The sequence below is a fragment of the Macrobrachium rosenbergii genome, chromosome 56 (assembly GCF_040412425.1).
Source record: "Macrobrachium rosenbergii isolate ZJJX-2024 chromosome 56, ASM4041242v1, whole genome shotgun sequence".
NCBI lineage: Eukaryota > Metazoa > Arthropoda > Malacostraca > Decapoda > Palaemonidae > Macrobrachium > Macrobrachium rosenbergii.
In genome coordinates, this window is record NC_089796.1 from 12,334,319 (window position 1) to 12,348,128 (window position 13,810).

General features: G+C 40.4%; 1 protein-coding gene across 4 annotated transcripts in view; it reads left to right on the forward strand.

The window, feature by feature from the left end:
* The first annotated feature begins 6,092 nt into the window (after positions 1–6,092).
* The window catches only part of LOC136836262 (uncharacterized), a 30,778-nt gene continuing 23,060 nt past the window's right edge, over positions 6,093–13,810 (forward strand). For 2 of the 4 annotated variants that reach the window (XM_067100273.1, XM_067100275.1), the window contains exon 1: positions 6,093–6,204. The gene's annotated coding sequence lies outside the window, so the exon portion shown is untranslated. Of the gene's footprint in view, positions 6,401–13,810 lie in introns of all 4 variants that reach the window. The other 2 variants (XM_067100274.1, XM_067100272.1) reach the window with 2 other exon arrangements.

Sequence of the window (13,810 nt, forward strand, 5' to 3'; positions counted from 1 at the left end):
ATTACAGTTTTACTAACTGAAAATTACAGTCTATCTCAGCCCGATTTTAAGCTGTTATACATCGAACCCAGAAAGAAAATGAGTTCCTAAACACCCAGTCCTTGTTGCTGCAAAGTTATCAATTGTTGTCAACAAAACAGGCACTGAGAACATTGGCCATTGAGGCTAAGGTCGAACTCCCACAGAAGCACCTGTGGTACCCCTGACTGGGAATAAACCTCGTCCAGTCCCAGCCAAGAGGGAACAAACATTTTTTTTTTTTTAAACTGAATAAAGAAGCAAATTATAGTTACATTCATAAAGAACCTCAGAATGCACTGGGACCTGTTGGTCATTCAGCCACTCAAGTCAAAGAAAACGGCGACATGATGTTGCCTGTTGCAAAAGGTTTAACATTTTGAAAATTCCATTGCAACCATGAAACCATTGTTAGAGACTTCAGAAAGTCACACTGGAAGAATAAGATACTTATTATGTTCCAAGTAAAAGGAATGAAAGTGTGTTCACCAGGGGCCGAAGGGATCTTAACGAGACCTGATGTCAGTGCAATGGGGATGACAATGCACCTTGTGAGGGTGCACTCCTGGTTTCATGAATGGGGTGTTTAACTGATAAAGGCCTGGTTTTCCAAAACAAACAAGGACTTTAGATGAAAAATCTGAGATTTCCAAGGTCCAAGTACAATACCAGATAAGAAGGCTGTTATATCATCCAGTTCCACAGTCCATTAAATGAAATTTACTTAAGGCTGAGAGACCCCTCTCAGTCAAAGGTACATTGTACAGGTCAGATGGTCCAGTTCCTGGTTGGACTGGTGGACTACAGCAAACTTGCAGGGGGGAGACTGAATTCTGGCCGGTAAGAAGAACAAGAAACCACTTGGATGGAACCATTACCTATAAAATGGTTCGATTCCACATGGCTGTAGGTCCCATTGCTAGGAACAATTAGTGTCTAGGAAACGTAAATAGGCATTTAAATGTCCAAGGGTAGTAGGAGATATGTTAATCGATTCTAGTGGTCCGGAACTTAAACTTAGGTGCAGACTTAACTTACATATTAAAATCAATGGCAACAGCAAGTTAGTCTTGATTTTACAATAGGGAATGAAAAAGAAATTGTTATTGGTTATTAAAATGCAGCCATTTTCAATAAAAAAAGAAACAGTTACACTTTTAAAGGCATTTTATTCTACATTCTACCCAATTTACAAAAAAAAAAAAAGTGTAGAGAGAGAGAGTGCTTAACATGTGTATTCTTGATACACGCACTAAAATTGGTAAACAGCAAGCTCAACTGATGTAAAATAATGGAAATAAAAAAAATCTTAGTTTGGTTGTCAGAATGCATCCAAAATAATAAAAAAAAAATAACTTTTAAAAGCATTTCAGTACTGACTACTCTACATTTTTGTCTGCAGATGAATGAGAGCTGATATCAGACTTGTACGAGTTTTCTGGCATGTAGCGGTAAACAGTGAATTGGTTTGGCAGATAAAACAATGGAAGTAAAGGTACTTATTGAAGACCAGGTGTTAAAATATAACAGTCATTGAAAATACAATAACATTTTTAAAAAAAAAACGTCATCAGGAAAAACCAACTATTGAGCTGCTGTCCTGGAATGTTTTTAATCGAGGTTTAGAAGGTTCCATTTAGGTAGTGTTGAAGAAAACAACTGGCAGCTTTTGCCAGAGAAATGGTCGCTGACAAATCTATCATCTTTCACTTCAATTGAAAGCACTGAGTATCAGTCCCACTGCATATAGATAATTAAAGTGCTGATAATGTGGAATGTCTGAACATCCTAAATATGTATCTCTCCCTGTGGTTGACCACTTCCTAATTTGCATTTCCTTGATGGAACCAGGCAATGCACCTACTAATTCACTTAACACCTGTTCTAAAGAGGTAACTATATATATTCACTTTGCAAGAATGATAAAGGAGTCATTTTAAAAAACGTCTGAATAAATTTAAATTCATCGAGAAAAGCCAACACATTATGCTAGATGGGAGAGGTTTAAAACTTTATTTTCCTTGCAAATGGTAGCTACATCTTAATTTAAAACTGCGGGCCTAGACTGTTACTGAATAAAAAAATGGAGTATTATAAAACCAACAAACACTTAAGACCTGCACAGAAAAATTCATATATTTATGACTTAGCAAGTAAATGACATATTGATATCAAAGGGATAAAATATGAATGATAGTCATAGTCTTTAGTAAAAGTAAATACATAAGACTCTGATTCTTTAAATTACTTAACTATTTTTAACAAGCTTAATCCTTGACAGTTCCATTGTAAGAAATGAAAAATTTGATGATTTTAGTTTTGAATCAGTTAACCTGGAGCATTTTTAAGTGCAGTTTGGTGCCTTGCTCCAGCTTTTTTACCAAAATGGAGACAAGTGATTATTTAGATGGCTGGTGGGTCCATTTCAAAGGCGATGATGGTCCTGGTCTCTGCATTCAGGAATGGTGCATTAAGAAGTTGAATAACTGGTCCAACCACGGGCCTTGGCTACGGAGTCTTTGTTGGGGAAATCCTCAGGGTCAGAGCACCAGACTATGAACTGGACTATCTGCAAGAGAGGTGGAATCTTGTTATCATACGACATCTTTTAAAAAATCAGAGGTACCATACGAAGGCATAATGAAAAATGGTGTTAGGTTGAAGGTAGGAACACTCAAAGGAAGTAAAGATCATCATCGAAGAAAAAGAAAACCAAAGAGAAGTCGGAGCAATCATGGAATATCGAGACGCATATATAAATCTGGCCTCCGATGGAGATCTCGATAAGGGAGACATTCTCCTCCAGTCATTCTCAACAAAGAAAAAGGAGGAAGCAGGGTCGAATACGAGCCGACTTCCATAAAGAGGAACCAGTGAGAGAGATATAGGGGTTCTTGTCTTCAAAAGAGCAACAACCAGAAGTGGGAACTTTCCCATCGTGCAGAGGGTCATTTTACCCAAGTCCTGGAAGCGCCAACCTTTTTGGACCTTTCCTTCAACTCCACGTTTTGTCCATCCTTTTTCTCCAAAACCACATTCCTGCAGAAGGCAACGCTCCTTGATTTCTTTTCCATCCAAGTTTCACTTGCGGGAGGGCCATACAACAATGCAGACCAAAAAACATGATTCCACCGCCTTTATTTACCTGAAGTTTTCAACGGTGTTTTTGAGTTTGACTAATTTTTATTATTGTGAATGCAAACCTATATTTTATCCTGATCTTTGTTGCATTTTGCCATTATGTAACCCATTGCATCCCACAATTAAAACTATGGTTTGTTTAACGGATTTCAGCATTAATTCGACAAAATGTTTTTGGGGAAGAAGAAATCTTTGGAGAAAACGTGTCATAACTTCAGAATTATACATTTATTGACAGACCTCTTGTTTACGTTTAAAAATTGACTGGTGTAAGGTAAGTGCAAACGATTGAAGTTTATTCTAGTGATGAGTCTGCAACAAGTGGTTTGAATCAAGAGCATATCTGATATAAGTTTAATTGATAAAACATCAGTGCTCTTCCAACAACAGTCTGAGTTGTAAAAATATTATTTCACTATATTATTTGAAAAGACTTTTATTATGAGTAACACACAACCCTGTCTGACAAACACCAGAGAAGATTAATGAAACATCCAACGCAGAGAGAGGATCAATTATTTACAGCTGGCAGATTCCAGAGAGCTTTAAAAATCTATAACTGGTACAGGCTCCACAAGTCATGCCTATGAATCTGGAACATACCACAAAGTTTGTGAAACACTCAGAAATCACTGGCCCAGCCTGTGAAAATAGACCAGAAACTGTTGAGTTTTCCATTCCAAAAATCATTATGCCAGAAATTACCCTGCTAAGCCTCCAAAGGAGCAAACTGCTGAGTCATCAGTTGATCTTTATTTACATCACCAAAAAGAAACACTTTGTGAAGCCATGGGAATATTTCTTTCTTCAGTTCAAAAACTGGAAAACTATATGCCTGTTTAACATTTAATGTTTAATACTTTCTTTTGCCACACTAAATGTGGTAGGCCAGTTTTCCAAAATTTTATTCTCTATAGGCCCACATTACAATTCTATTTAAAATAAACATGGCTGATTTTTTCAAACCCCTTACAATGTATATAATCTTGCTTTTATAAAACAGATACTCTGTTCAATGTTTTTCAACACATGTGCATCACTGGGCTTGCCTTGCTAAGCCGTCCAACGGCCTAGTTAAAAAGACTGGCAGGCAGGGCATATTCGTGATGTTTCAGAAGTTAAAATAGCCATACCCTCCTCCTTGAGCGCAGTCCAGACAAAAATAATATGCTTTTAGTTTGATTTCTGACTAAATATGGCGCGTCAGCCAACAAATTGCTAACTCATACTTTGCAAGGTCATCGTGTCTAAATTGAGTTCTTCTAGTTTTATCCTCCAAGTAAGTGACGTTTCAAATATGAATTCCGAAAAACGAATAATCTTTGTAACATTTAGTTTTGTTGGCCTGCTGTTGTATGTTATTATACAAGACATGCACTTTCGTGAAATCTTGCATGCTTTTGAATGCTGATGACCTTTGCGGTATGTTCCGTAAGAATGCACTCGTAATACAGGTTCAGCTGGTATTTGTCACTTCCAACTTACGTTAAGGTTCAGAAGTTTGCGATATGGAGGCAATTTTCACAAAATCAGAACCTGAAGTTGTAATTGTTTCAATCATTATTTTAGTGTGGAGAAAATAGTAATTAGGCTGAAACTTGCAGTTGAGAGAATAACTGCAACATCTGAAAAGGATGAATATTGTCATCAATGGCTGTGTGATTGTGTTATAACACTTTGACTTCAATATCGTTAATGAATATCCATAATACTGAGGTGGAACTGTCGTAATTCTAGATCAGTGATTCTTAAACTGGGGAGCGCGCCCCTAGGGGGGCGCCAGAAGCTTCCAAGGGGGCGCAAACAGAGTTGCCAGATGGTGCCAGTTAATTTTGTAATTTGTGATGTTACTTACAAAATTGCCAAAAACGTTATCACCGCTTCCATATATTTTCTAATCATCATCTCAAAACATGCCAAAAATTCAAAATATAAGTCAATTTTAATTTCAAATCTTGTTTATGAATGGTCTTTTATTGTTATGATAAGTATAATAACATACAAATAGACAACATATTGTTTGTAGATTATAGTTGGCAAAAATTTCAGGGGTTGGGGGGCTTGGGGTCTATGCATAATGCAGAGGGGGGTGCAAGGCAAAAAAGTTTAAGAACCACTGTTCTAGATGTGCTGAGCACATGACTCAACAGCTTGCTTGACGTCACCATCAAAGAAAACGTGCGTCGTTGTGCGCTAATTGCCATGTTATTCGACACTGCAAGTTTATTGCACATGCGAATTAATGCATGATAAAACGCGAATTGTGCTTCCGTTTAACATGTGATGTATGTGAAATAATATGTTTAAAAGTTCCGAGTGAGACTAGATATCCACAAGTTGCAGAAGAGGAAAACAATTTATTTTAGACCGCGACGATTATTGCTTATCAAGCATAATGCCAAAAGTAGAGTAGTCGAATACCTCTTCTGTTTATTTCTTCACAGTCATTCATCAGTTTTGCATCTCTCAGTGCATGGGCAGTGAACGGGTTGTAACATTGGTAGGTCAATGTCCAGAACAACTCCGCGGTGAGATATAAGAAAATAGGTCACACTATAATTTTCACAATATAAAATAATAAAACTTTGTCTCTGAACACTTTTGAGGAGACTCACCATATCCGAGATATTAATGATTATCTAATCAGCATCCTCGAAATCTTACTGGAGTTAGTTCGAAAATGAGTTTTTACTGTAATGTTTCGGAAAGTGTAATGTTTCTCAGAAAAACTAGTTCCCCATCGAATGATTTTTCGATTTTTGACTTATAAGGTTAGACAATACCTGTCCCCAACCCCTCCATAGCTAATATGGCAAAATTGTGGTGTTTCCTCCTCATAAGAAGTGGTCTAAAACGCTTTAAATATGAAAAATATTACATTTTACTTTTAATTTTGGTACTTTATGCATGCGGAGTTCTTCTGGACATTCACCCATTGGTATTTATTAAGTTAAAGAAAAATTTGAGTTGGCATCCAGACGAGCGTTTTGAGTTGTTTTGATTTGAGTGCGTTGAGTGACCGTGGGTGTGGTTAAGCCCACAAAGGTAAACATTGAAGTCGGTGCTGTTGACAAGTGTCGAACCTCATTTTCGCATACCAGGATATTTTCGGCGATAAACTGACGTTTATTAATGTTCGAAGCTTATGCATACAGTTTTCTTGTTCTTGCTCGTGGATTATAATGTATTTAGATCTACCATATATATAATTAAGGTAGCTTAAGCTACAGGCTGAATCAAGGTGAGTGTCTTCTTCCACTGGCGTAGCCCCTAACTAAGGATAGCTCATGGCAAGTTTCGGTATTTGGTTAATATTCTTTAATTTCAGCCAATTTAGTGATTAACGTACCATTAAGTGGCTTTTCAGGCTGTTAACGGTAGCTCAGGCTAATCCTATCCTTGATGCAACAGTAACTTAAACTAGGCTACGGCGGGCTATTAGGCTACGCTGTAAGGTTAAGCATTGCATTGTATAAAGGCACACACACAAACAAAAACATTAGGAAAAGGCAGTAAATATAACGGTCACCAACCAGTGGGAACCAGTGGGAACCAGGCCTCAGTGGTGGTCGTCAGTTTTACCTTATTTTACTCAGCTGTTATTTGGTATATATATTGGAGTGTTTATGCCATGATCTTATGTCTCCTTAACCATTCGCTCCATCGGGGCTAGTACTGAACTTGTCTCTCATGGGAATGGTGCTGGTGATATAGAAAAGTTTAGTGAACGAAAACTGTCAGAAACTTTTAAAGCACACATTAAGGCATAGGAAAATGATATGGTAGAACTATGTAGTAGCTCCGCAGCGGCGATTTCCTTCTAACTTAACTATTTGTATAGTTTTTTGGTTGCTAATTATGAATTTACCTGGCGCTCAAGTGTAATTAACCTGTAATTAACCCCGAAAGTCCATCCAACAAGGGGTTTCCATACACGATCTTCACAAGACAGAGCACGGGTACGTCTGTTTCTAACGGTTCATATCCCGTCCGGCAAGTGCAATAACATGTTAACGTATGGGTACCCAGCCCCTCCCCCGGGCCAGTACTAAACACGGCGAAGGGACATTACATTTGGCCGACAACTAACAGATGCACCACCAGTATCAGAAACCCTAAAAGTGTAGAAAAAACCAGTTGAAAAGGTAAAAACAGGCGTGGAGCTAATATATAGAATTACCAATGATATTTTCAAGTCCAAAGTGTGATAATGGTGTAAAGTAAACTTTACCATCTTATTGACGGTCATTTGCATAAGTTCATTGGGTTACAGCTTTTTTTTTGGCATGAGTAAGTTTTACATTTCTACAGGATTAAAAAGCTTACTGTACTCAGGGCTGCGGCTTGCTACCAAGTACCTGCCCATTGAGTAGCCTATGCTTCCCTTGGTTGCCTTAACAGTGAGACCAAGAGGCTCTAGTTTGTGGCACATATTTTTATCCTTTTATTTCTGTGCATTAATTGCAGTCAACTTGAGAATTTGATGGTAAACAAAGGTCCATAAACAAAAACCCACTGATCCCTATTAGCCTGTGTAATGTATTGAATAGGCTAAATCGAGTTTTTTTTCTCCATTGAATGTCTGGCAGTTATCTGTCAACTGTTTGCAACTGCAGCAGATTTTTATTTTTTTTTAAAGTTGCACTTGTCATTCAACAGTCTCATTGTGAGTTAAAAAATAAAAAACTTGGAGTTCATATCCCTCCACTTTTCCCTTTTAACAAGGGAAGTAGGGCAAGGTAGAGCTATTCCTGAACCCACCAGTTTGCCAGAATGGTTACCTTCCGACTTGTAGACCCTGATTAGGAGTTACATGGTTCCCTGATCTACCTTACGTGAGTAAGGCTCCCTGCCGTCACTCAGGCGTGGGATCCTATGCTCTGTCATCATTATGATAGACTGAGTAGGAGATTACAAGAGTCATTGCATTCCTTGTTGGCAGTTGTCAGGACCATGGTATTTTCAAGTGGGTTGCTCAACTTCATGTCAGTCAACAGAGATGACATCCCACTCAAGGAGTGAATTTCTTTTGTGAATAACAATGGTTTGCATTTTCATTGGGACAAAAGTCAAATTTTCAACTTGATTTGTGTCTTTCCTAAGCGTAAAGCCTGAGCCTTTATTTTGCAGTTCCCACCTCAACCACACTACTTGTCCCTGAGGTTGAGGGAAAAAAACCACTTGGTGATTGGAGTTGAGTGAGGGGCATTCTCCTTACTCAGCCCCCAACCCCCACTAACCATGAGTTGGTTTTGTTTCCAAGTTTCAAAAACTAGATTCCAGCTTGTGCTGATGATTTCTACTACGTAAATGCTCCAGTGTGTATACCTAGGAAGAATGCAAATTACATTTTAAATTTTTTATTTATTTGTGATGAAAGATGTAAAAATTAAGAGATCATGCATTGTTTTGTGTTGAATTTTCCAAGAATATTAGCTTTATATTTAAACTCTCTTTCTAAAATATTCGTATTTTCATTGTCTCTTTATAAGTACTGTTGTAAATTTATTACTGTTTTGAAATATAAAATGTTTCTTGTTTTTTATATAAGTAACTTATGAAGTAATTACATTGGTATAGGTTCTATCAACCAGCAGCTAAAAATTTTGAAATTCGCAGGTTGTACTATTTTGTTTGGCTAGGTCACTAACTAACCCTGCCCACTTTCGGGGTAAGAGAGGAACAACTAGCAAAAGTATTCAGTTTGTTTCTGCCGGCTAATGGCTGTACACCAGTTTTAGCAGCGGCTCTGATTTTGGAATTCATCTTTCCCATCAATTTCTCATTGTACTTGGTGAAGTATTCTTGCTTTGATAGCCTTTTGGCATTATTAGATAGAGTTAGACTCTGTTTTTTTACCTTTATTCTGATTCTCTTTATAACGACTTTCCTTATTTACTGATTGTGACTTTAGTTGACTTGTTTTTTCCAAATGTCAGACTCACGTTTGACTAGCTTTAGGTATTGCAGCAAAGGGTGCAATACGGTACGCGTTTGACTAAGGAATCATACGATTCACATTCTGTCTGCACGGATTGTAGGGGACAAATTTTTCAGAAGACTTACAACATAGTGAACGTGTAGACTGGGACATTAAGACGTGGAAGACTTTAAGATCTCATTTAAACGAACTGGCTAGAGATAAAAAGAAAAAAAGCAACAGCCAGATGGATTAGTAAATCTTTAGCTAGTCAGGGATCTCCTGTTGATCATGATACAGTATTGATAATGCTGAATTTGAGATTGATGTTCCTGTTAATTCTGTTGATCCCTTACCCAGTTCTCCTGCTATAATGGCATTTTGTTTTCCTGCTATAATGGCATTTTGTGGATGAATCATGCCCTTTGAAAAGGTGTGCGGGTGATGCGTCTCATTCTCCTCCGGTACCGTGTAAGAAATTCAAGGAACCTGTTTGCAGTTCTCTCCCGTCTTGCAGTCATCGGGACAGTCCGGAATGTTTTCCTTCTGTTCCTCCCTTGGTAGAGAGTCAGAGAGCGGTTTCCAAGTATCCTGCTTCTCGTAAGTGCTCTTCATCTAAGATCTAAGGCTTCTTCTTCAGAGCATCCTCTTGCACCCTAGACTCCTCTGGCTCCAGAGTGCCCTGCAGTGTTGGAAGCTCCCTTAACTGCCAAATGTCCGGTTTCTTCCGAGCACCTGAAATCATCTTGGTGCTCATTGGCTCCTTCTCATGCTGCTGTGTCAGAGCGCCCGTCCTCTCTAGAGCATCACAGAGCGTCTGAGCGCCCATCTTGCCCGTCCACTCTGATTCATGGATTGCCAACTAAGATGAAGCGCCCAGTGGCGCCCGAGCTTCCTTTGGCGCCCAACCTCCCGTTGGCGCGACAGCGTCACCATGCTTCTGCTGCCGACACTTTGACTCCTTCGGCTGTTATTGTTCCCTGAGCAGTTGGGCATTCTTCTGTGTCTCAAACTTCCGTGCCTCAGGCTTTACCCTCTTCTAGCAAGCAAGCGCTCTCCTTGGTGGACCCAATTCAGAGCAAGCTCAATGTTATTTTGAGCCTGTTGAAGAAGGCTTTGTCAACTTACGGGCTTGGCTTTGTCTCCTGTATCCTCAGACAAGGGAAGAAGAAGTTATTGCTCAAGATGCTCATCCATCAGCTTATGCATTGCTGCTAAGATATCTTCTTGCTACCTTCCCCAATTGCTTTATCGCCTCGCCAACATTTCTTGGGGAATCACAGTCTTCTGAGTCTTTGAGACTACCCAAGTTAGTGCTTTTTTCTTCTGCCAAGAAAGCCTTCAGTGATATTGAGGGATGGTTAATGGAGAAGAGGGAACAGGGTAGAGCCATTTTCAGCTTCCCTCCTTCTAGATTGTCTAAGAGGAGACAGCTCTCATATGCCACAGGGGAAGCTCCTTCTTTTCCTTCTCTGGGAGTTTCTGCCTCCTCCCAGGGGGACTTCTCCAGGTTGATCGATTCCTCTCGTAGATCTACCTTTGCTTCAGCCAAGATCATGTTGAGTTCAACGGAGCTCTAAAAACTTGTTTAAGGTATTCGAAGTGTTTTCTCGATTGGACAGTGGGCTCTCTTGCCTGTAAGATTAAGGACTGCCCTACTTTTCCTGAAGATAACGCCTCTGACTTGCTGGGGGTCCTCTCGTGTATCGATAAAGGAATCGGGGACAGTTCCCAGGAATTAGCTTCCCTTTACACAAAGGGAGTTCTTAAAGAAGAGAGAACTGTGTTGTTCCTACACCTCTAGGGGAGTGACTTCCTCCCAGAAGATGGCCCTTCTGTTTTCCCTGCTGGATCATCATCACCTGTTCCTGCAGGCTGCTGTTCTGGAGAGTTCTTCGTCTTCAGAAGAAGAATACACAAGATCTTCTTGCCCAGTCCTCTAGGCAACCTAAGGAGGTGCCCGCTGATACCTCCAGGACAGTCTTCCAGCTGCAGACTCGACCCTTTTGTGGCAGCAGACAAAGATCCCTCTCTAGATCCCATTCGCCCAGCAGATTTGTCTCCAGAGCTATGAAGAGATCTTCATCCCATTCTGCCTCTCGTAAGTGAGAATTTCGTCCTCTGAACTTTTGTAGGAACCAGGCTCCTCTTCTGGGGGAAATGGGAGAGAGGGTGGGCAGAGCCCTGGATTGTCAATATGCTGAGGGAAGGCTACTTTATCTCCTTCAGAGAAAAGCCACCTTTAAGCAGCTCTTCAATAATATTGTCAGCATACTCCAAGGTTTGAACAAGTCTTTGGCCCTCTCAGAAGTAGTGTTGTCCCTTCTCAAGAAGGGGGCGATAGAATTAATAGAGAATATGGGCTCCCTGGGGTTCTACAATAGCCTTTTTGTGGTGTCCAAAGCTTCAGGGGGCTGGAGGCTTTTCCTGGATGTCAGCGCATTGAATGTCTACGTTCAGAAGACAAAGTTCAAGATGGAGACAAATCGAACCGACATGTCACCCATTCGCCAGGGAGACTGGGTGACATCTATAGACATGCAGGATGCATACTTTCACATCCCAGTACATCGGGAATCAAAGAAGTTGCTAAGGTTCATGTATAGAACAAAGTGTTCCAGTTTCGGGTTATCGACAGCAGCTCAAGTGTTTACCAGAGTGCTCGCTCCCTTAGCGAAATGGCTCCTTCTGATGGGAATCAAGATCTCCCTTTACTTGGATGATTGGCTACTTTTGGACCAAATCAAAAGGGAAATGTTTGGAGGACCTGCAAAAGACTCTTCTCCTAGCCCAGGAGTTGGGATTGATGATCAAGTTCAGAAGTCTCAGTTGATTCCATCACAACGGATGCTTTATTTAGGGATAATAATAATAATAGACTGAGTTTTCAGGTTTTCCCTCACTGAAGAGAATACAGTCTTGCCTCAAGATAGTGCACAGATTTCTTCTTCTGGACCAATGCTCCGCCAACGAATGGATGAGTCCTCTCGGGACGTTATTGTCCATAGAACAATTCGTACTCCTGGGCAGACTTCATACGAGACTGCTCCAATTCTTCTTAAGAATCAGTTGGAACAGGAAAAAATACCCAGACTTTCATGTTCCGAGTAATTCCAGAGATAAAAGAGGATCTGCACTGGTGGAGCTTAGAAGGAAGGTTGTCACAAGGGAAATCTCTCCTGCAGTTGAACCCCAACCTAGACTTCTTCTCAGATGCGTCGAACCTACGCTGGGGAGCTCTATTGGGAGACAAGGAAATTTCAGGGACCTGGCCTCCAGAACAAAGAAATTGGCACATAAATGTCAAGGAGTTGAAGGCAGTTCATCTGGGTTTACAGTTTTTCAAAGAAGTATACAACAAGACAATCGCAGTGCACTCCGACAGTGACTGCCTTGGCGTATATCAAAAACCAAGGGGGGACACACTCTTTCTCCCTTTACGAGACGGCAAGGGATCTTCTGCTTTGGGCAGAGCAATTTCAAGTCAAGCTTCTTACTCACTTCATTCAGGGGAAGCTCAACATTCTGGCGGATGAGCTAAGTCGCCGAAGACAGGTGTTACCCACGGAATGGACTCTGGATCCTCATGTTTGCTCGGATCTTTGGAAGTTGTGAGGGACTTTGGTCATAGACCTATTCACAACTTCCAGAAACCATCGTCTCCCTCTGCTTTGCTTGCCAGTTTCGGATCCTTTAGCATGGGCAACCGATGCCATGCTTCAGGACTGGTCAAACAATCACCTATATGCGTTTCCCCCCTTCAGCATGATAAGACAGGTGATCAACAAATTCCAGACTCACCAAATTCTGTCAATAATTGTAGTGGCCCCCTTTTGGCCAACGGAGTGGTTCCCGGGTCTTCTCGACCTCACAGACTTTCTGAAGCTACTACCACAAAAACCTCTTATGCTAAAATAACCCCACTTCTGACATTTTCATCAGGAATTGTTTACTCAGGCCCTGACAGGATACAGACTGTCAGGAAACTTCTTAGAAAGAAGGGGTTTTCAAGATCAGCTCCACAAGTTATTGCCAAATGCAGGTGACAGTCCTGTGATAGAGTATATCAGGCTAAGTAGACAATTTTTAGAGAATGGTGCAGGAAGCGCAGAGTGTCTTCTTCTCAGACATCTATAGCCGAAATAGCAAACTTTCTACCATATCTTAAGACCAACAGGAACCTGTCATCCTCGACGATCAAGGGTTTTAGGGAAGCGGACCTTTCGTCTAATCAGGATTTATCTGATCTAATTAGATCGTTGATACTACGAGACAGAAAGAGGTAGCAGTAGTGCCGTGGAACCTGAACGTGACCCTTAAATGGTTGTCCGGTCCCTGATTTGAGCCTATGCATTCAATTTCCCTGAGAGATCTAACTAGAAAGACCCTATTTCTAGTCACTTTAGCAACTGCAAAACAAATCAGTGAGGTCCATGCAATAGATAAAAGAGTGGGTTTTTTCCCAAGAGAATGCTGTCTATTCCTTCTCTTTGGGGTTTCTAGCCAAGAAGAGTCCAGTTCCAATCCATGGCCTCGTTCCTTTGCAATTAAAAGCTTGTCTGAGATTGTAGGCCCAAATGAGGAAGAGAGAATATTATGTCGTGTGAGAGCTCTAAAGTTTTATCTTCACAGACCAAAGAAGATTCATGGTCCTTCAAACGCCTTATGGTGTTCTGTTAAGAATCCTCCTTGGCCATTTTCAAAGAATTCCCTGGCATTCTTCCTTAGAGA